Source organism: Pteronotus mesoamericanus, unplaced genomic scaffold, assembly GCF_021234165.1.
Source record: "Pteronotus mesoamericanus isolate MK-2021 breed Mesoamerican mustached bat unplaced genomic scaffold, CSHL_Meso_final contig_50, whole genome shotgun sequence".
In the NCBI taxonomy this organism is placed as follows: domain Eukaryota; kingdom Metazoa; phylum Chordata; class Mammalia; order Chiroptera; family Mormoopidae; genus Pteronotus; species Pteronotus mesoamericanus.
This window is the reverse complement of record NW_026555186.1, coordinates 42681811-42706187: the sequence shown is the minus strand read 5'-3', so window position 1 is coordinate 42706187 and position 24377 is coordinate 42681811. Positions and strand designations below refer to the sequence as shown.

The 24377-nt window shown below is 34.2% G+C and overlaps 1 protein-coding gene across 1 annotated transcript in view; it reads left to right on the top strand.

The window, feature by feature from the left end:
* Positions 1–24377, top strand: part of KIAA0825 (KIAA0825 ortholog) — a 386482-nt gene that overhangs the window by 216085 nt on the left and 146020 nt on the right. The window lies entirely within an intron of this gene.

The window sequence follows — 24377 nt, the reverse complement described above, 5'->3', positions numbered from 1 at the left end:
TACTCATCCATTTTAGCCAATCAGGTCTGTATAGGACTGCCTGGAAATATATAATATTGTGTAAAGGTAAATTCAAACTCTTCTTATTTTGCTATACATAGAATACATGTGCTAGCAGATGAAAGTATTACATAACCCACAAAATACAGTATTGATTATAAACATACTTTCATCCCATTATTCAGTCCAGCAAGACTTTGAGAAAAGAGGAGGACCTGTGACTGTTCATTCATCCACCCATCAGACTTTCACTAGGCACAGCAGATAAAGAAATGAGCCAGACACAGCCCTTGTGGTCAAGTACTCAGAAAGAGACGAAAGAAATCAGTGGTTATAGCAATCCTACAGGTGTGTGCTAGTTACCATAGATATACAGTGGAAGGTCGCAGAGGAGGGAAAGCTAACTTCTGAACGTGGGGGCACCCACTCTCAGGAGATGGGGATGCTTCCGCTGTGTGTTGACAGTTGAACATGAATCAGCCAGACAGCCAAGCCAAGGTGAGAGGTGGTCTAAACAGAGCAGTGGTCTGACATGTGTAGTGACACAATGTGAGAGAGATAGTATGTTATACCCAGGCTATTTTGGCTAAAGTAATGGTATCTGCACTGCATTTTTCACTTTTAAGTAAGTTGTACATGCAGCATAAAGGTCCAGTGGATGAACATTAGGCTGCTTAGGATGTAGTCAGATGCTTCAGATGCTGAATTGAGTGAGGGGTGGTGGTGGGAGAAGGGGACAACTGTCCTATGTAGGCCTGTAAGTGGAGAACATTGGGAGAGTCACAGATTCTTCCCTTTGAATCCTCGGCCTCCTCTGACCCTGAAGGTTTCAGGCATGTGCAAGCAATTGCAAGGCTATGTAATTCATAGATCAAACGGCCTTATAGTCTGTCATCAAAATTCTATTTGCCTTATATGGCTCAGAAGGGATGCACCTTTGTGGGGGCACACTTGGTGCGTGATTGATGGCTCTTCAGACAAGATATGCTCGTTTAATACCAGCCTTGGTCAGGCATGAGAGGTGCACCTGTTTGTCTTGCTCTTCATCTTTCAGTGTACGTGCAGCTTGGTCTGGGGCTGCGCAGTCTGTCCTTCACCTCTCTCTCTGAACGTTGAGTTACCTGATGGTGGGAATGCCCCAAAGCGGTAACAGTGCCTCCAAATCAGCGAGTTCCCATTTGTTGCCATGAACTGGCTGGTTTGAGGTGGCTTCAAACTAAATTTATAGACCCCGAGGGGTTTCTGGAGAAGGTAGTGTGTGATGTCGTATCCTAAAGCCTTGTTCATTTTCCCATTTCACAAATAATCTAACAGGAGCTTTAGTACTGAATTTTTATTTCAGCAGAAGTACGTACGTTTCAGTTATAGATGCTTGTTCCTAACAACTCTGAGAATTATATGTGTGATTTTAATGCATTCGTTGGAAATAATGTTGTTTCTCACCAAGTAAAAGCATTCATAATTTTGCTACAAGGAAGAATATTTACGTCCTCTCACACATTTTATTTAATAATTTTACTTCTTTAAAAGCAAAACAGCACACAATTTGAAAATGAAATCTCCCCAAAGTGTTCAGTTTGCTAATATGTTTTTCCTTTTTTTCATTATGCTATCGTGGAATGTTGCCATACTCTGAAGTGTGCAACTTCTCTCCCTGAAGGCAGCAGATGGTGTGACGAGGCTGTCTTTTGGGACAGGGTATGTCATGAGAGATGGCAGCTAGGGCTGGTGGAGGCGGGGGCCCTGCCCTCAAGGAGCATTGACTTTTGTCCTAATTATATCATTACAACATTTATGTAAATTATTATTTTTAGATATAAAAAACCTGCAAAAATGGAAAGGGTTTGGCATTTTAAAGCTTCTGTTGTCTTAGTTTATATAAGAAAATATTTTATGTAAAAATCATTTGAGTCGCTTCAATTATATTTGGAAGTGTTTTCTTCACTGAACACCTCATTGCTAGAGGGCCCACTGATCTCCCGAGCAGGACATGATTTTGTTGGTATTTCCATCCTAGTCTATGATCTGATCTTCATCTTTGAAAGTCTGTCAATTTGGCTTCATATAGGGATATTGACTTATACTAACCAAACTCACAAGAGACTTTTGTAAAACCAGAGTTTCATTTTACTAATTTATTGTGAAAAATACAACTTCAAGCAGATTGATCATTCTCTCCCTTGAGGTGAATTAACATCATAAGCTAGGCTATGGCAAAAAAGTTTGTTTGGTGATGTTTGGTGAGCAGGAGTAGGCCCTCCCTCCACGGGACTGTGTTGCCATTAGGACCTGACCCACCTCTTGTGAGTCATGGTGGCCTTGCTTCTGAACTGCGGTATTTTTTTTTTTTTTAATTCTTTCTGTCCATTTTTTGTCCTCTGCTAACTATCCTTTTATATCACCTCTTTAAATAGAGCAGTGCAGGGGAGGAAAAACTTTCCCTTCTAGATTAGAAAGCTGGGTCAATGAAATATACAGACAACAGGCAGCTTAACAGGAAAAAAGGTGTGCAAATGTATTAATTTTTATTATTATATTCACAAAGGCACTGGAGGAACAAAATTCAATACCTCCCAACATAGTGAAATTTAAGGGCTTATATACCATCTTAATAAGGTAAGGGGAGAAGGATGTAGGCCTCTTAGGGGAGAGGAAATGATTTTTAGAGAAGATGAACAGGCCTTTAGAAGAATAGATGGGAGGGGTGATGGTTTGTGACAGAGTTTGTCCAGGTGCGATGAAGACATCTAGTCCCCTTTCCTGAGATGACTCCTTCCCTGGCTGACGAGACTCCAGGGAGGGGATTTATGTAATAACTGCGTTGCTTCTGGAGGATCTGTCTTCAGGTAGATAAAGGAGTTCAGAGAAAGCCTCTCTTTGCAACACTGTTCTTCAAGTGTCTTCAGCTCAAATTAATCAATATACCAAAGCTTCATATTTGGGGAAGGCATGTCCTGAATTCCTTCCACAGCTAATAAGCACTTAATACCCAAATAGAAAAGAGTTTTATCTAAGTGCAAACTGCAGGAGAGTAATGTTTTTCAATAGTGCTGTGATCTATTAGCAATGTCTGCCACAGACCGGAAAGAAAAATAATGATGCACAATTAAGTGATGCACATTTGCTTGCCCTGCTTTAAATCTTACCTTAGTGTATGGAATCAAATACATATGCTGATTAACATTTAAGAACAGCATTCTGCTGTTCTTAAAATTCTTGGAAATTATTTAAGTACATGCTTTCATACTGAAAGAAGTCTTAATTTTCTCACTTTATAGTTTAAAAAACATTTGCCTTGAGGGACTTACTGCAGTCATAGATCTAGTAGATAACTGAGCAATGACTCAAACCTAGGGTTTCTGACTTATAGTGGTCTAGCTTATTTTCTTATAAACCATAGTAAAGATCTAAGAATCCCAGACTGATGATTTTATTTTCCATCTTAATTTAAGAAATCTCTTTTCCCTGGTACAATTAAGATTTTTATTCTTTTAGGTCAGCAAAATAAACATGAAGATAAGATATATGTAGACCAGTCGTACTTGATCTTGGGCACACATTAGAATTATTTGGGAAGAGTATTAAAAAAACTACTGATGTCCAGGCCTCTGATTGACCAATTAAATAAGAATCTCTGGGGTAGAGTACAGTAGTTTGTACAAAGTTTTCCATGTGATTTAACTTTGCATCCAGGATTGATATGATTGATATAACAATTTGAAAATTTGCTGAAATGATCAAACATTGTGAATGCTTAAAAAGGCATCATTATACAGAGAACAGACTGGTGATCGCCAGATGGGAGGGAGGTTGGGGGACTGGGTGAAAGAGGTGAAGTGGTTAAGAAGTACAGATTGGTAGTTATGTGATAGTCACAGTGATGTTACGGTACAGCATAGGGAAAGAGATATAGTCAGTAACATTTTGATAACTATGGATGGTGCCAGGTAGGTACTGGAAATATCAGTGGAACACTTTGTAAAGTAAGTGATTGTCTGACCAGTATGACTACATCTGAAATTAATACAAAATAATATTGAATATAAACTATAAAATAAAAAATCATTGTTGACATTAAGTTGTTGAAGGAATCGGTATTTTTACCAGTCAAAATCAATGCTTTCAACAAAAGTCACAGAATTACACACTGAGAATAGTAGACTATTAAATATTTTTTACTCCCTAATTCTAAGTACAGGTATCAAATGAGAAATTAGAAAAATAACGATGACTGTAATGATATGAACAATTATTTTCAAATCACTCCATGGTAAAATGAAGAAAATTATTTCTTTGTATGTCCTGGGTAAAATGTTTAGAAATAGTATTCACTCTTTATTCAGTCAATATCAGTGTTAGATGATTGCAGACATGGAACAAGAGATCTGAATAACTGCTCCAGAAAATCACGCAAGTATGCCCTTCCAATTCACAGGACTGTTCCCTGCTCATGTATGTTAATACCACAGATCACGCAATGCTAACGAAAATGGTGGCTTTGAGTTTTCACCGCTCATGTATTGATAGCACTGGGAGTGTTGTGAATCCCTTTGGCACTTGAACATCGCTAAGCCTGGTCCTATATATGTAGCTACTAGAGGGAATGCTGATCCAAAGTCCAAAGTAAAGAATAGCAGGTATTTACCTTTAAAATGAATTTTCGCATGTATTTAAGTATAGTTGATGTTTGCCAATTCATAGCACCCCAGAAATGGAGCTGTAGTGGGAAGCCCCGAAGGGGACAAGCGTTTCCATCTTTCACGTTTCCTTAGTTTCCCATTGCTTTGCCCCGTCCTAGACTTGGTGCAGTAGGCCTCCAGGGTCCGTTCTTCCCGTTTCTCTCTCTCTCTCTCTCTCTCTTTCCCTCCCTCCCTTCTCTCTCCCCTTCTTCTCTAGTTCACACTTATTTTAAGAGGATAGGGAGGAAATTTAAGTGTTTTTGTTTTAAAGGTTTTCCAGTCTCCAGCGTAGGACCAGGGAAAGAGCAGCTGCAGGCTGCCTTGCACGGAAGAAAAGGCTGGAAGTCCCACAGACACACGTCAAGTGGGCCGACTGCAGGGCAGGAACTAGAAACAGGGCTTACCATTTCCCCAACTGAATTCTTCATTCATAGATAATTAAAGCTAAATGGATATCTTATCATGAACTAGGACCTTCCTAGTTTTGATGAAAATAGAACCTGAGTATAGCAAAAGAGTGGCATTGTAGAAGCCCCCTGATAGCCCAGAGAATTCTGAATTATTGCACTAAAAGTTGACACTGAAATATGTCATTGAGGAAAACTTTTTTTGTGTTGGTCTTGGAATTGGCAGGTTATGACAAAACTACATTCATGTTACTTGAATACATCTTTTGTCTTAGTTTTACATGCTTTTTTGACTTGTCTAGAAAATGACATATTGAGGTTTTCATTAGCTTTAACCAGGTGTGATTTTCTTATGGAAGATACCTCAGCAGGACTGCAGTTTAAAGCGAATAAACCAGTGAAGCTCAGAAAGGCCATAGCCCTCCTTCAGATGGTAGCAATGAGCTGAAAGACTCATTAATCAACCACAGAGTCACAGGTGCGATGGCTTGCCCACAAGCTGCCAACAGACTGTGAAAGTCACATCCGACAGGCTAAATTGTCAAACTAGACCCATCCATAAACATTTTAACACAGCCAAACCCCAATTCTTTTGTCTTTAAGACAAAATGAAATGTTAAATACCCTACAAACCATCTAAGAAATATTGCTTATTTTATTTTATAAATTCTGAAAAAAATTGGATTTTTTGAAAAAGAATCAAATTTAGCACTCTTTCACAAAAATTTATTCGTGTCTTTATTTTTATTTTTCTTAATACTTATTTACTCTTCTTGATTTTAAAAATTTATTATCGTGTTCTACATGAAAGGGTGGAGAATGGAATTTGCCTGTGTCAAAGGCATATTAGTAGTGAAAATCCACTTTATTAAATGGAGAATTTTAGCAAGCTCTGACATAGGAATTTTATTTGCTTTTCTTTTTTTCTTTATTTTTTTAAGGTAATTTTGGTTAATAACATTATATAAGTTTCAACTGTATAGCTTCATAACTTGATATACACTGCACATGCTCGCCACTAAAAGTCTGGCTTCCACGGTCACTATCTAGCTGATCCCCTGTACCCATTTTGTGCTTCCGCCACTCCCCTTCTCTTCTAACCACCAATCTGTTGCCTGTATCTATTAGTTTGTTTTTTGTTTTATGTAGCATGTTCATTTTTTCTTTTTTTAAAATATCTCACATATGAGTGAAATCATATGGTTTTGTCTTTTTCTTTTTTAATTATATTTTATTGATCATGCTGGTGCAGTTGTTCCAATCTGTCCCCTTTTGGCCCCCTCCACCCAACACCCACCACTCCCTCTGGCAATCCCCCACGTTCATGTCCATGGTTTATTTCACTTAGCATAATATCTTCGAGGTCCATCCATGTTGTCATACATGACAATATTTAATCCTTTTTAAATGTCTGAGTAGTATTCCATTGCATGCATATATATACTTATGTATAAATTTATATATATGAGTATATATCACATCTATGTTCATCTATCAAGGTACACTTAGGTTATTTCCATATCCTGGTTATTGTAATAATGCTGCAGTTGATCATAGGGTTGCATGTATCTTTTTGAATTAGTGTCACCATATTCTTCTGTTAAATACCCAGAAGTGGGATTGCTGGGTCATACAGCAGTCCTATTGTTAATTTTTCAAAGAACCTCCATCAACAGTGTATAAGGATTCCTTTTTCTCCACATCTTCTCTAAAACATGTTAATTTCTAGTTTTCTTATAATAACCATTTTGACAGGTGTGAGATATCTCATTGTGGTTTTGATTTGCATTTCCTTGGTCATTAATGATGTTGAACATCTTCTCATGTGCCTGTTGGCCATCTGTATGTCTTCTTTGGAAAGATCTATTCAGATCCTCTGCCCATTTTTAATTAATTATTTATTTATTTTTAATCCTAATCAGAGAGTAGTTTCACTGATTTTTGAGAGAGAGGAAGTGGGGGGAGAGAGAGAGAGAGGGAGAAACATCAATAGGGGAGAAACATCAATCAATTGCCTCCTGTATGCTCCCTGACCCAGGGATCAAACTGCAACCTAGGTACATGCCCTGACCTGAGTCCAACACACAGCTGTGTGTGTGTGTGTGTGTGTGTGTGTGTGTGTGTGTGTGTGTGTGTGTGTGTAGGGTACGATGATCCAACCAACTGAGCCACCTGGCCAGGGCTGCTCATTTTTTAAATTGGGTTGTTTGGTTTTTGTTGTTGTATGCATTTTTTATTTTTTTTATATTAAACCTTTATTGGAAATATCATTTGCAGATATCTTCTGCCATTTGATTGGTTGCCTTTTTGTTTGTTGGTGTTTCCTTTGCTCTTCATAAACTTTTTAATTTGGTGTAATCCCATTTCTTTATTTTTGTTTCTGGTTTCCCTTGCCATTTGAGTCAAATCCACAAATATATTCTTAAAACTGATGTCTAGTAGCTTAGTGTCTATGTTTTCTTTTATGTAGTTTATGGTTTCAGGTCTTATATTTACATCTTTAATCCATTTAGAGTTATTTTTTGTCTATGTTATAACATAGTGGTCTAATCTCACTCTTTTTCATATGGCTGTCCAGTTTTCCCAAAACTATTTACTGAAGAGGCTTTTCTTTCTTTATTATATGTTCTTGGCTTCTTTGTTTTAAATTAGTTGTCCATATATGTGTAGATTTTTTTCTGGGCTCCTAATTCTGTTTCATTGATCTATGTATCTGTTCTTCTGTCAAAATATAATACTCTTTTGATAACTATTGCTTTGTAATATAGTTTGAAATCAGGGAATGTGGCACCTCTGGTTTCCTTCTTTTTTTTGCAGAATTGCTTTGGCTATTCATGGTTTTTTGTGGTTCTAAACAAAATAGAGAATTTTTGTTCTATTTCTGTGAAAATGCCATTGGGATTTTTACACAGATTGCACTGAATTTATAAGTTGCTTTAGGTAATATGGCCATTTTAACAATGTTAATTCTTCCAATCCGTGAACACAGAATATCTTTCCATTTCTTTGTGTCTTCTTCCATTTCTTTTAACAATGTCTTGTACTTTTCAGTGTACAGACCTTTCATGTCCTTTGTTAAGTTTATAACTAGGTATTTCATTTTTTTGTTGCAATCATAAATGATATTGTTTTCTTTATTTCTCTCTCTGATAGTGTATGTAAACTCAACAGATATTGTATAATTGATGTTGGACCCTCAAACTACTATATTTGTTTATTTTTCTACTAGTTTTTGGTGGAGTTCTTAGGGTTTTCTATATATAAAACCATGTCATCTGCAAATAGTGAAAGTTTTACATAAATAGATATTGAATCTTCTCAAATTCTATTTCCACCTCTGTTGAAATGATAACATGCTTTTTATCCTTTATTTTGTTAATATGGTGTATCATGCTGATTGATTTGTGGATGTTGAACCATCTTTGCATACCTGGAACAAACCTCACTTGATCATGATCTATAATTCTCTTAATGTATTGTATTTGGTTCGCTGATATTTTGTTGAGGATTTTTATGTCTATGTTCCTCAGAGATAATGGTCTATAATTTTCTTTTTTGTGTGTTTTCCTTGTCTAGTTTTGGTGTTAGGGTAATGTTGGTATTGTATAATGAGTTAAGAAGAGTCTCCTCCTCTTGCATTGTTTGGATGAGTTTGAGAAGGATAGGTATTATATTTTCTTTTAATGATTGGTACAGTTCACCAATGAAGCTATCTGGTCTTGGGCTTTGTTTATTGGGAAGTTTTTGCTGCTGTTTCCAACTTCCTTACTAGTGATTGATCTAATTCAGATTTTCTATTTCTTTATGATTCAGTGTAGGGAAGTTGTATGAATCTAAGAATTTGTCCATTTCTTCTAAGTTTTTCAGTTTGACAACATGTAGCCTTTCATAGTGTTTTCTTATCCTTTTACATAGAAAATTTAAACAAAATTCTACATTTGATATCCAGTAATATGGAGCTTTTTCATACATTTCTAAACTATGTTTATGAGCAGAAACATTTTTCTAGATATTTTCTGTGAAGTTATTATTTGTCTTTTTATGATTAAAGTAGTATTTTCTATCTTATTATAATCAAAGATGGTCTTTTCCTTCTTTGAAAACTTTTCCTTCTTTGAAAAGTTTGAAACTTAAACTTTTGCAAGCTGACTACTATTAACACACCTCTCCTCACCAACCAAAGAAATTTCTTTGAGGGGAAAAAACATCACACTAAAATTATTTGGAATACATCACTATATTTATTCTTTGAAAGAATGAAAAATAATGAAAGTAAATATGTAGGCCTATACAGCCTATATTTTATTTTCCATACTTAATGAATAAACCTCAAGTCTTTCCCAAAATTAGGCTATACAGTGTACTGGTGAATAATCATAAAATTTATTTTTTCCTGTAGAAAAAGCATTATTTATTTACATATTTTGTTAGTTGAAGGTTTTTTTTCTTATTTTTATGTTGACATTATTACAGATGTCCCCATTTTTCCCTCCTTTGCCTGCCTCCACTCAGCTCATATGCCTGCTTCCCTCTGGCCATCACCACACTGTTGCCTGTGTCTGTGGGTTATACATAAATATTCTTTGGTTAATGCCTTCACCTTCTTTCATCCAGTCCCTTTTTCCCCTCCCCTCTGACAGCTGTCAGTCTACAAACTTTTGCTAAATTCTACTTTTTCCTAGTACATCATGACTTCATTAAGGAGCTTAACTAATGTTTATATTTGATACAGGTTAGGCCAGTATTGCTCCATGTGCCTTTTCTTTTAGAGTAGCTAGTGGTCAATAACATGTATTCATCATTAACCTTTTTACATAATGTCAGAGTAATTAATGTATTATATTTTATTGCAACAGTACTGCATTAGTTTTAGTAACTTAATCATTCAGACTTATTTTCTTCCACTGCATGAATTTAAATTGACATAAGAAAAGTATTCTCAGGAACCTTGAGTTGTGAAAATATTAAATACATATGAATGTTCATAATTAACTGATACTTCATATTTGTATTAATTTTCACAGGTGGACTAAAATTTTTCTTTAATCATTTTGTGTAAGTAACGCAGCTAAAATGACCATTGAACTATAGGCTAAGAATGTATCGGAAGTTAATTCAACAAAACATTTTATTTACAATATTAAGAAAAACCTGGATAGTATTTTTCAGTGACAGAAATCAATCACATACGCATATTCCGAGGTACAAAAGAGAAAAGAACATTTTAAGCACTGAAATAATTTTTGTGTCCAAACATAAACATTATGAAATTATGGTATGTATTGAATCTTTTTTAGCATGGTAGTCCAATTTGGTAGTAGAAAGTGACTTATCTTTTTCTAGAGTATTTTAATCCTCCATGAACTTTTAGTACTTTTTAGTTCTCTTCTTAGTAGTTGTTCTGGATATTAAAATGTATACCTTTTTACAATTTAGATTGATACTAAATTAATTTTGGTAGAATACAAAAACTTTGCTCTCATATTTTTCCATTCTCTCCTTCCTCTTTTGTACTATTATTACCATACCTATGAAATCTATATATGTTCTAAACCTAACAATACAGTTTTAATTATTGCTTTATGTAGTCTTACATCTTTTAAAGAAGTTGATAAAAAGACTAAAGAAAGATTAAGAATATTTATTTAGTCTTTTGTAAGTATTTCCCTGCACACATTTTTACTATTTTGGTACTTTTTTTTCCTCCTGTGAACTCTAGTTACCATCTGGTTTCATTCCCTTTGAACCTCAAGGACTTCCTTTAGTCTTTCTCTCTCTCTTTTTTTTAAAGATTTTATTTATTGATTGATTTAGAGAGAGGGGAAGGGAAGGAGAAAGAGAAGGACAGAGACATCAATGTCTGGTTGCCTCCTGAGCATCCTCTGCTGGGGACCTGGCCTACAACCCAGGCATGTGCCCTGACTGGGAAACAAACTGATGATGCTTAAGTTCACAGGCCAGCATTCAAAATGCATTGAGCCACACTAGCCAGAGCTCCTTTAGTCTTTCTTGTAAAGCAGGTGTGCTAGCAATAATTTATAGTCTAGAAATTGGCTTCATTTTGCATTTATTTTTGAAGGATAGTTTTGCTGTATAAAGAACCCTTGGTTGATAACTTCTTTCTTTTAGAACTTTTAATATGCCATTCCACTTCCTTCTGGCCTCTATAGACTCAAGTAAAGGATTTTGGAAAAAAGTCAATGAATATGTCAAGAAACTAATAAACAGGAAGCATGAGTACTAAATATAACAGATAAAACAAAGCAAATTAATATACAGGGGTGGGCAAAAGTAGGTTTACAGTTGTGAGTACTCGAAACTCAGTTTATTCTTATAGTATTAATTATTATATTATTTTTCATATTAACAACCTACTTTTGCCCACATCTTTAAATAATATGACAGCAGATGTAAATATTTAAAAATTGGAACTTATATTCACTCTCCAATAAATACTAATGTTGATATATTGGATAATTTTCTTAAAAATTCAAATCACCAATATTTATCAAAAATATGTATGAACCTAAAAAGAACATCATTAAGAAATTGAAACTATTAAATGTTACCTTTCTTTATACAACTGGACTTAAACTTTCAAGAAATAATAATTTTTATACTATCTGACCTTTTTTAATAATAAATGAATCTACTCAATTATTTTATCAAACTTAACTTTAAAACTAAGCCTAATAAGAACAGGCCTCCAGAAAAATGGGCAACTCTCCATGATAACTACAGATGAGAATGTACTAAGTAAAATATGGTGGTTCCCTGTCATCTGCTTATAGAGGTAGATTTTCAGTCTCAGGCTTTTCCTTGGGGTGAGTCTGTACTAACAAAGCCTTTGCTGTATTACTTTGTGTATGTTCTGTGCATACATAGCTTGTCAATGAGCCTGAGACTTCTATTGATTTATATACAAAATTAGGGATTCCCTACTTGTGCTCTCTTCTCTCAGAGATTTCTCCCCATATTCTCTGGCTTCCAGGGGCCTCTTTTCCTGGTCCTCTGGCCAGAAAAGTTGAGTTCTGTCACGAGTTTAGTCTTTCTTACTGTCATGCAGCTCTTTATTCCTAGCACTACCCATGGGGTGAAGTGGCAAGGAATAAAGGAGATAATAGAAATTCACTCAACACTGTGGCACAACTGCTTTTTTTTCCTGGTTCCTCTATCCAGAAGGACAGATTTTCCTAAGTACTGACCCTGAAACTGCCATTGCAATGCAGATAGGTGGTTAAAGCTGGCCGCGGAGCAGGACTGGGGGAGGAAACAGAGGAAAAAAAAAAGAGTTGAAGACCAGGTCTTTCCAGAAGGTATCCAGCCATGTAGTATGAAAAATAGAGACATTTCTTAAAGAATATACAAGATACAAGGAATATTGTAGATAGAACAATGATGCCTCAATCCCCTTCAAAGTAGGATCCTTGGGACCTCACCAGTCACTACCAGCTGTCCCATCACATATTTTCCTCAATCTCATTGAAAGTCTGAAAGTCTGAAATCTCTTCCCTTTCAAAGGTGATTTTAGTTTTGGGAAAAGCCTGAAGTCACAAGGTGTGCAATCTGGACTGTAGGCTGTGGCTGAATCACCTGGGTGATTTGATGTTTCACTAAAAAACTCTGCAGAAGATGTGATGCATGAGTAGGCACGTTGATGTTATGAAGCTGCCAATTACCAATTGCCCATAGCTGCGGTTTTCTGAATTATCAGAATGGTTTCCGTGGAAGAATGCTCAAGCTTAATGCAAAATTTGATGCAGATTTGTTACTTTACTTGCTCAGTCATTTTGACTGTGAGGGCCACACAGTACACATGCTCACTCAATAGCATCTACCACCCCCACTGACTAGTACAGTCAAGTTGTCATTGTTCATGCATGTGCATTCCAGTCCATTCTCAGCCAGGTTACATCGATGTCCTGTAATCTGTCCTCATTATATTAACAATGGAGGACTTTTTCTGGACAGACATCATATGTTCAACTCTCTGGCTCACAGAGACATTTTTTCTCTCTCCTCTGGGCAGGAGGATGGCCTTTCTATAAGTTTTTGCTGATTTCACCTGCCACAGCATTCTTGATGCAACTTACCTTAGTTTCAAAAAGAAGGGGAAAAAAACCTAGAAAGTTCACTGCCCCCAGATTGGTCTTTATTCAAATTTAAATTCTCCCTAATCTGCCTGCTATTGTTGACTTTTTTATAGTCCTTGAGTAGTGTTTTATTTTGATTTGTTATTTTTGTCTAGTGTCCTCTGTTTTATTATTGTGAAAGATCAGCCATAGTGGACTTACTCCATTTTCCCCAGGCCCTTGACTTCACATTTTAAAATAATGTGGACAGTGTTGACAAAGCTAATATGTAGGTGGGATTGTCAGGATTTCACTTGATTAATTCCAACTTTTGAAATAATTTGATCACAATGTGAGCATTTCTTCCATGCTATTTAAATTTAACTAATTCAACAAATATTTATCACGTATTTAATATACATCAGATACTCTTCAAAGCCTGAGATGTATAATAGAACTTACTGTATTTTATGCTATATGATTCATAGTATAAAAAACCATTAAGATTACATGCAAAACCATTATTTTATTACCAGGATGAAACTCAACTTAGTTGTAAGGCAGGGGGTGTCCAGCCTGCAACCCATGGAACACATGCGGCTCAGGACGGCTGTGAATGCAGCCCAACATAAAATTGTAAATTTACCTAAAACATTATGAGATTTCTTTTTGTGATTGTGTGTTGCATGTATTTAATGTATGGCCCAAGACAACTCTTCTTCCAGCGTGGTTCAAAGACGCCCAAAGGTTGTACACCCCAGCAATATAAAGCATTATCCACTTAATATTTTGCTAAATTTGACTCGCATTTCACTCAGTTCCTCAAAAGTCTTTGCTTTCTCTTATTTTCAGACTTTTTTCCCTTATAATACTTCATGCTTGGTTTCCTCTTATTCTGCACATACTTTCACTGTCTCCTTCTACTAAATGAATCCCATTCATTCTTCTGATTTAGTTTTAGTGTCACTTCCTATGGGAAACATTAATTTATTCTAGGTTAATTGCTTCTGAAATGCATCTCACTTACCCACACTGAAGTGCAAGGTGGGGCTTATTGGCCTGTCTGCCTAGCAGAGAGAGGTGAGGCCTGGTGGCGAGAGGAAGTACAGAGATTTTAAGGAACTGGGAAGAGCCTAAAGTGGAAGGAATGAAGCATCCATGGTGGAGAGCAGTCCTCTGTGAGACACAGAAAAAACTGCCACAGGTTTTGAAGTGCTTTAAGGTTTGGAACCTTAATTGAAGAATGTTTTAGCAGGTGAGCATGGGTGGGGAAACAAACATGATCAGATTTGTATTTTGTTATTAAGACTCATATTAAATATATGCTAGATTCTTTCAACTTTTAAAAAGTATCTTTTTAAGTGAATAATACCAGAAGCCATAGATATAATATAAAAATCTAAGGTCCCAAATAGATGAGTAGTGAAAGGGAAGGCACCTTCCAGGTCCTCCAGCCCCTCAGCTTTCCCCTACAAATTGTTGTTTACGGCTGTGAATTCTTCTAATAAACCCTCTGGGTAGCTATAACATTGTGTAACGTGTTTAATCATATTTCTTAGTCTTATCTATCAACTCCCCACAATGAACAATGATAAAATTAATATCTACAACTTCTTCCCACATTTCCCTTCTAACCTCCATACTCTTCACCACCTAATTTTAATTAAATGTTATTTGTCTTGGTTGTTTAACCCTTTACAGTTGTAACTTTAAATGTGCTTGTACTTAATTAAAGATTATCTTTTGACCTATCATACAGAAGATAAAGAAATTAATGTACCCACCTTAAGCTCTGTCTTTTATATCAGTTATTGTCAAAAATGTTTTACTTATATTATTTACAAATTGTGATGGTTTTAACATGTACATTGTTTCTTAACCATAATTCTCATAGCTATTTTAATCTTAGTTTTATATTTCAATGGATTCAATTTTCATGGTCATCCTTTTGCCATGGTTTCTCCATTTATCTCTCATCTGAAATTAAGTCTTTACTAGTTTATTTGAGATGAGATCATGATAGTTGTCACTCTTGAATATTGCATATTTAAATATTTTTTGTGTTTCACTTTTATTCTTGAATGACAGCTGGACTGGGTATATACAGGGTGGGCCAAACATAGGTTTTCAGTTTTGAGTACATGAAACAGTATTTATTCTTGTATTACTATTGATTAATTATTGCATTATTTTCCATACAATCAACTGTAAAACTACTTTTGCCCCACCCTTTACTTATTGGATAATGCTTTGTTTCTCAGAAGACTTGGTAGCCATATCTCCACTGTTTCTGTACATAGCTGTGGGGCTATTTTTTCCTCTTTCAACATCTTCATATTTTTACCAGAAAGGTGAAATAATTATGTCTTTGTCCTTGAAAATCAGTCCTCTCCCAAGCATGTCTTGGTGTTTATCATTCTTGTTAGGTTTCCCAAGGAAAAGTGTCCTTTCAGTTTGTATATTCAAGTCTTACTTTATTTCTCGTATTTTATTAAATTACATCTTTGTATATTTTCCACACCACTTTAGTTTAATTCTTTTCTTTAGGGTTACCAATTATGCTTATGTTGGATCTCCTTCAATGCTTTCCATGTATGACATCTTTTATCTTTGCTTGTTTGTCTCGCTTTTTTGAATCCTTTTGTGTCCACCTTTTTACCTTTCCAACATAGCCTCCAAAAAACAAAATAAAATTTTAAAAAGTAATTAGATAATGTGACAAAATTTCCATTACTTTGTGTTGAAAGTGGGTGGCAGGATTTATTTTGATATTCTTCTTGTGGCCTTTGGAAGGTGCATAGTAAAAGTTTTCCATGGCATCTTACAAATCTACTTCTAAAAGACATGCTCAAGAAAACAATAAAATTTACTTTAGATATGACTTTACTTCTTTATATCTATATGTGTAGTCATGTGGAAAACATATTCTTCCAGTTAATATATAATTATAATAGGTGAATTGTATATTTTTTATTATCCTGATTAAAATGTTTGCTTTACCATTTGAAGAGATTTAAGCCATATTATTGGAAAGGTATGTCTGTAGTCACTTATTATAGCCTACGTTTTACCCTGTTTATTTTATTATAAAAAGTACATTTTATATAACATAGTTTTTACTTTATTATTTATCAAAATATTTGTTGTAGCCTCAAATATTAACAAATAATAGCACAATAGTGGATTATTATACATTTTTCTTCTTATTTTTTAAAATAATGCACAGTGGCATTTTTTATACACACTATTTTCTCAATTAAACAGATCCTTTTAAACAATACCAAGAGAATGCAATAGTAATCTCTAAATAAAGGTTGTTTATAGAACTTTATTGCTCTATATGATTCTATGTTGTTAAAGTGGAGGACATGGAATAATTTTAAAAGATAAGTATCTATGTCCGTTTCAAATTTCAATCTATAAATACTATCAAAGGAACTTATTTCCACTCTAAGAGCAGTATGAAACTAATGGAAGACACCTGAGAAATTTTTATGCACATGGAATTTTTTACAATTGCATATAAATTCAAACTCATTTCTACAGGAATGGTTTTTAAATAATATTTATAAATGAAAATAAGTTGATTCCATTATAAAACAAAAATATCTATGAATGAAATTCAGTAATGTATGCATAAATATGATCTTAGTACTGTGTCAAGAGTAGTAAATGTACCATCTCTTGCAGTCAGAGACTATAAACTATTAATTACTTGAAAAAATCAGAAGTGAGATACATATTAAATATTGATTATAAGACAAATTCTGAAAAACATGAGTTTTTATTCTAGGAAAATCCCCTGAAAGTATTAGTTTATAACCAAAATAATATAGATTTTCTATTTGAATTTGATCTCATTGCCATCAAGTGTGCTGCTTCACCAAGACTCATGTTAAATAAAAAAATCAGCTGTAAAGTACATATAATTATCTCCTACCAAGCAAAGAATTAGCGAAGTCATGATTTCTCAGTGTGGACGACACATACATCTGTAGAGACTGTGATGCAGAGATAGAAGTGAGTTTTTACCCTTCTTTTCTCATACTAAATTGCCTGTAGAACAAGAACAAAAATCCAAAGCTAGTTTTTCTTCTGCATAAAGTAATATTCAAGTTTTGTGCTTTACTGGAAGTATAAATAAAGGCAGAAACATGCAGAATGAGTTTTAGTATGGCTAGATTAATCATTTTTAAAGGCACCAAAGATTGCATAGAAATATGCAACTTGTGATTTAGCCATTTAACAATTAACATTTAGCCACCCTGCTTATTAACATTTGCAGAATATCAACATATAGAGAACCAGGACTCTTAGATTGTTTAAAGCAGTCTTGCCAGAAATCTCCGGGTAGTATTTCTTAAGTGTGAGAACTATAGGTACCCTCAAACACAGTGCTGGGCTTCTGCATAGAGCACTTAGCATATTTCTTTTTTCTCTATAGTTTCAAATGTGTGGGAACATGTGATCAGGGTCCTTTTTATATTTAAAATGTGTCAGCTTCTGTCTAGAAAGTATCTTATTGTCATGATGTCACCACATCTCAAGATTTGTGACCTTTTGCACCATATGGATTCATGGTAGTCCACGTCCTAGCTTACAGGCCAGAGTGCTTTTGTGCCCCCGCTAGGGGGTATCAAAGGCTTTTGGACTGGAATTTCAAGTACCAATAGATTTGGAAAAACAAAAGTAATTTTTATATATCTTAAGGACCGCCAGATGTCGCAAAGGCATCATTGATGAAACGGTTTTTATCCAAAATGTGGCACTTATATAAGGAATAGTAGTATTGTGTTTGAGAGTCGTAGAGGCCATAACAGGTCAGTGAAATGTCCTTCAAACATCTGATTTTTACATTCAAGAATGGGCCCAGATGAAAAGACAACCACATATCTGACATTGACGTTACTACCATTTAGACAACCGGTTCAATTGCCTTAGTCAGTGGGATCCATCAGGCCTTTATTACTTTGAAAAAACCACAGAAAGATATAGTTTTTCTTTTTCTTTAAAGATCATGGTTTGGAACTACATCCTACCACTATATTTTAACTATAAACACTGCACGCTGTGTAGAAGCACATTTAAACTTTCGTAACTTTTTCTACCCCATAAGTTTAAGACAGTTTATGAAATGTACAAAATTATAATAATAAAAGAAATGGTGCTGAGTTAAATTCTGCTGCGCCAAACTGTACACAGAAATTGGCAGTTTAACAAGTAAAACTTGGAAGCAAGCATTTGATGATTGATTTTTCTTTAGACAGAACATGCATGATAGTGGGTAAAGCGATTTTCCTTATTTTGAGAAAATAGTGTTTTTCAACATGTCTCTAGTATGAATGGAAGCCTTGTCAAAAAAAAAGAGCAACACAAAATATCTTTAAAAAGGTGAATTAACATAAATGTATCACTTATTTTATGTCTCAAATTTTATACTTGTCAGTTTTATTGAGAATGCCGTAAACTTTATATCATAAAAATGGTAGTATTACCTTTGTTACACCTGAAAAAATCTAATGTTAACTTCTTTGTAAGTCAATTATAAAATATATTCAATTGAAGAAATGCAATGATGAAAATAAAGGCCAAAATATGTATTCATGTGGAGATCTTAGGTAACTCTCCAGTAATTTTAAGTACTTGAAATACATTATTCAACAGGTAACCTGCTGTATATTTGTATATAGCAGGCTCTGCTTGAGAATACAAGAACTGTCAAGGTAAAAATAAGAAACATGCATCATTCTAATTTAATTACAATTCATCAAAAAACTCTTCTATTGTATTTACTCCAGGGAGATGTGTAAAGTTTCTTATAAAAATAAGCATGTACTAAAGTTAATTGAGATTTGCTGTTAAAATATTTTGTATATAGTTTTTTATTGCTTTAAGAATATGTGCATACACACATACATCAACATGCATGCATTCATGCTGAATATTTGGTTTACATGTACTCTTACTGCACATATTTTATAGTTACATACATGAGAAAATTTTAATGATGAATAAAAATTTGTTTATAGAGGGTTCTTTCCAAGTTTGTAAATGTACATTTATTTCCAATTGTGTTTTCTAGTTATATTTGTAATTCTACTTAGCTGTGGATATATTATTCCCACTTGGAATAAAATGTATAACAACACAAGGAGGCCATTCTCATGCTGTTTTTCTGGATTTAATTAGTAAGCAACCTGTGAATCTGTGGTTCCTATTACATTTGTGTATGTATATCATGAGTCCATGTTCTATATGAAAGATTATCTCTATTTTATTCTAAGACTTTATGTATATTTAACCTTTAATTTGACTAGCAGGTTGTATGATTTACATAAAAAATAGATCAGCTTTGAATTCACTGAATGTTATTGGTATAACATAATCAATCATCTCTAAATGTTAATGGTGTTAAAGAGCAATGAGAGCATATGTCTTATATTTGTAATTCTGTGGATTTATGAAATTATTTAGGATGTCTAAGAGCATTAGATCATGGCATTTCTCTGTGGTTACAGACTAAAATTTTTTGAATGGTGGGGATCATTCTAATAAAGTTGACGAATCAACCAAATATAAGTACTTTTTTTTAAAAACCATGAATTACCTAATGGGTGTCTTGATGACTAGAACATTCTCATGAAGGAAGGTATATAGAGACTACAATATAGTACTTAAAGTGCTATGACTTGTCTCATTCTCTTTTCACTATCTTTTAATAAAATATGACTTTCATTGGTGTTATCCTAATTACATCATGCACACAATTCCTCAATGAAATAAAGTCAATATGTGAATGACAGTAGTAAGGGGGAAAATAGGATTTCAAATGGTAAAAAGCCTGTCCTGGTAACAAAGACTGAATCAATCCCTGTGTTGTATAGCAGCTTGATCATATCTTTAAAACTGATAGTAACAAAGAATATTTATTTGTTGCCATGCTATTGTAGGACTTATTTTTAAACTCAAATCCCAATTATCAGGAAAATTGTGTCCTCTTTATCTCACAGAAGGGCATACTGAATCATAGCATATTTAGTTATTGGGACTATAACATTGTTACCTTGCTTGAAACACATGGTCTCTCTTGATATACAAGAAAAAACTGAATCCATTTCAATAAATTAATAGGGATGAGAATCCCAATCCATCCTTCTTTTCAGAGGTTCGCATACATTGTAATGAAATGCATTAGGAGTTTTCTTCACTTGAAATCCAAATGAGACCCATTTTGGCTCACACCCTTGACAGTCTCCTTTATAAGCATTGCTGTCTCCTGTTCCTGTGTGGGCCTAGTAAAATGCTTCCTTTGTAAGATGCACAGAGACAATATAATGCCACGAAAGACGAAGGTGTCAAAACACAAAGTTAGAGGCAATCTAATCAATGCCTCCTGATTTAGCCTTTGAAGGCTTTCTTCATTAAAACTCTTTAATAGTGAGGCTTATCTTGAGGTAGAGCTGTTACTTAATATTTTTCAGTGTCATTCTTTGGACAGTCATTTGTACCTTTTAAATGTATATTCAGTATTCATTGTTTAGTAAATTGGATGTCTTGTTAGCATGGTGGTGGTATGAATGACTTGCATCAGAATGATCCAAGGTAATAGTGTATAAATTCTTAGTACATTTTTTAATCCCCTAATCCCCATTTTTTCCTATAATAAAAAAATCTTTATTTTCTTCAAAATCTCAGGTATAGGATGTCATTCAGTGCTTTCTAAAAACAGACATTTAGATCTTTTTCCATATCCAAGAATCTGAAATCTAAAAATAACTCAAAGCAACTAAAATTTCTACTTGAAAGGAGTTTATTACCGTTGCCATCCTTTTACAAAATATACTTCTCAAAATAATTTTCTTTTTATCTAGAGCTTTGGAATAAAGCAATGGGAATCTCACTAAAGTGATGGAAAAAATCCTAAGATGTCTTAGGCTCTCCTGAGTTTTTCTTTCTCAATAAGTATATTAGAAATGCTGAGAGAAGAAAGAAGGGAGATGTTAAACCTACCCAATTCCAGAAAAAGTTGTGAAATTAGGAATTATATCTATATCAGACATTCTTTAAAATGTTTTATTTTCTTAGGTGTGAATGAAATTGCATAAAATATAAAATATTTTGAATATTGAATTCACTAGTCCTTTCTCCCAGTAATTTGTTCAAATTTAAAAAAAATGAAGAGCTTTAAATTTTCTTTTATACATGGACAATATGGTATCATGATTTGAAAAATACAGAGAGAATACATTGAAGAAAATCTTATTAATGAGGTATGTTTGCATTTATATTTAGACCCATTTTATATACACACAAGGTGCATGAAAAGCCACATACATACAGCAATGAAAATACTTTATTTTTGTTTGTTTATTTACAGAATGTATAATCCTTCCTGTAGACAGATTTAACAAACACATATGGTTCTGGATCAGAAAATTACGTCAGTCATTTAAGGAACATGAGAAATCAATTTAATTTCTTTTAACATCCCCAACTTAAAAAAAAAAAATCACAAGATGCTTCTGCTCTCCCTTCCACCCCAAGCTACCATTATTAGTAAAAATAAATAATTGACAAAATGCAGAAAATATAAAAAGATAATACATCACAGAATTTATGCACACAGCATCTTGAAAACAGAAAAGAATTCAAGCAACTTTGACCTGATTTTTAAATGACTACTGCAGTGACTACAGCTGCTCTGGCTTAGTAATTATTTGTGATAAGGTTGTTTTTGAGTCCCAGATGTATAGGAGCTCTAGGCCCCGCTACCTCATTTGCTGGCACGCAAACAGCTTCTTCCAGGTGCTGAAAATTAAATTTTAATGTATTATTTAAATATTAAGAGAATTACAGTTTCAGTAATTTTAGTGCTACAGCTGGAGTAGAAAACATGCCTGTAGAATGCAGTGTTGGACAGTAACATATAGAAAGTTTACAGTATTTTAAAAATTATTAGCTCATATAGTTAATAGATGATGACCTTATATATGGGTAGCCTTGATTAGTTTTTGGTAGTTTTTGACATCCTTTAGGTTATTGCAGACTATTATTTTTGGGCCTTTTTATGTTGTCTATGTACAAAGAAAAACATATCAGTGGCACAGAAGTACAGAATTTTAAAAAGTAGATGGTTAAGAAATCTGTGCCTCCTCTGGCTTCTTACTTATCTAGTGTTCTCTTCTGAAAAGAGTTTTAAAGCCTGAAATATTTTATCTCTTATTTCTACTTTTCAATGCTAACAATCTTGAAGTTGTTAAAAATCAAGGGGAAAGTCAACAAAATCATAGTCTTTAAGATCCTCGAAGCAGGACCCATCATTAGTATGCCTCTTAAAAATTTTTTTGTGTGTCCTTTGACCTGTTTGAATTATATAGAAACCAATTTTAAATAATATGTGTGTGTCGGTAAGATGTTTATAGTTTGCTTGGAATTTAGAGTAAGAAATAAATTTAATATAGATTTTTATAAGTTGTAATCATTTGCAACTTAATTTTTATGATAAAATCTTATTTTCCTAGTCATTATACACATTCAACTTTTCATGGAAAAACCTCTGTTTTACTAACTAAAATACAGTTTGCTGGCAGAATCATAAAGCAAACAGCATATAATGTAACTCCATGGCAGGTCAGTTAACATGCCCTGGAGCCAAATTACTGAAGTTCAATGCTCAGCTCTGCCACCTTCTAGTGTGACTTTGAACAGCCAACTTTTCAATGCCTCAGTGTTTTCATCTGTATAATGGAGCTACTTTGTAAGGTTGTTACAAGGAGTAGGTAAATTTATCAAATAAAAGACTTCAAGTAGTACCTAGGGCAAAGTAAGCACTATTAGCTTTTTTATTAGTATTCATGCCACTAATTTTGAGTTCGTGGTATAAATAAAATGCAAAGCTTACTTTTATAATTCTCGAAGGGTTTTAGCATTTATTCAAAATACTTCTCCTAGATAACTAATAACTTGAAGTTATTTGACAAATTAATATAAATAAACTCTTGACCCTTGGGATTTCTAATACTTTATCCTGCCCTTAGAATTTCTGCTTTAGATCATTGTAGTAGGCCACTTAACAGTTTCATTCATAACTCCAGTATAGTGTGAAAAACTGTGGCATGAACTGTCAAATAGTAAATTATTTAACAAAATCTCTGTGGGAAGAGTAACATAATTACTTCTTAAATCTTAGAACCCATTTTAAAAATATAACAGTAAAGAATTTGTCATTAGTTTCATTTTTCCTTCTCCTAGTACATAATTCTAAAAAGCAATTACTTTTAAAGGTCTTAACTACTTTTGAAAAATCCAGCTGGTTTTGAAAATGACTGTAAGAAAAATAATCATGTAAGCCATATTCCAAAGGATGGATTAAAAGCCATGTAACATAACATTTTTCCTCTGTAAAACATGCCTTTTTGTGTCAATATGAGTAACCACTATTTTTCCATTGTAAAACACAAAAGATTTGGGGTGTCAAAATGAGCAACACATATGTACTAAGTACCTATTAGGTCAGGACTATTTTAGGCTTGGAGTGCAGCAGTACAGAGCAAAGTGAGCACAATCCTTAGCTTCATAAGGATTATAGTCAAATTACAGACAATAAACTGATGAATTTGTAAAATAATGTCAGGTAGTAATAAAGGTTATGAAATAAAGTAAAGCCTTTATAGATATGCAGGATAGGTGACTCTTTAGGTAGGCAAGTAGGGTAGCCAGAGAAGGAATCTATGAGAAAGTGTATTTGACCTAAGGAAGAAAGCTGTGAATATTTCTGAGGAAGAGCACATTTGGCAGAAGGAACAGCACATGCCATTCTGTTTAGAAATACAAACAAGCTCCAAATGGTGTATGAAGAGCAAGAAAACCATTATGACTGGAGCTAAATGAATGAGAGGAGAAAGGAGAGGAAGGAAAAGAGGCAACCAGAGGCCAGATCACATAGGAAAGCTTTGATTTTGTGTGATAAGAAGTTATTGGAGGGTGTGGAGCTTGAAGGGATATAATGTGACTTATAACTTTAAAACACTGTTGTGATTGCTATGAGAAGAAGAAAATGTAAGAGTGAAAAGAAAGAATGTTACAACTGTAAGCCCACATGGAATTAGATTGATGGTGGGGGTAAGAAGTGGTTGGACTTTGGCACCCATTTGAAGAAACTGAGCTGAATTGTATCAAAAATAGGAATTGAAGGATTGCTGATGGATTGAGTGTGAGGT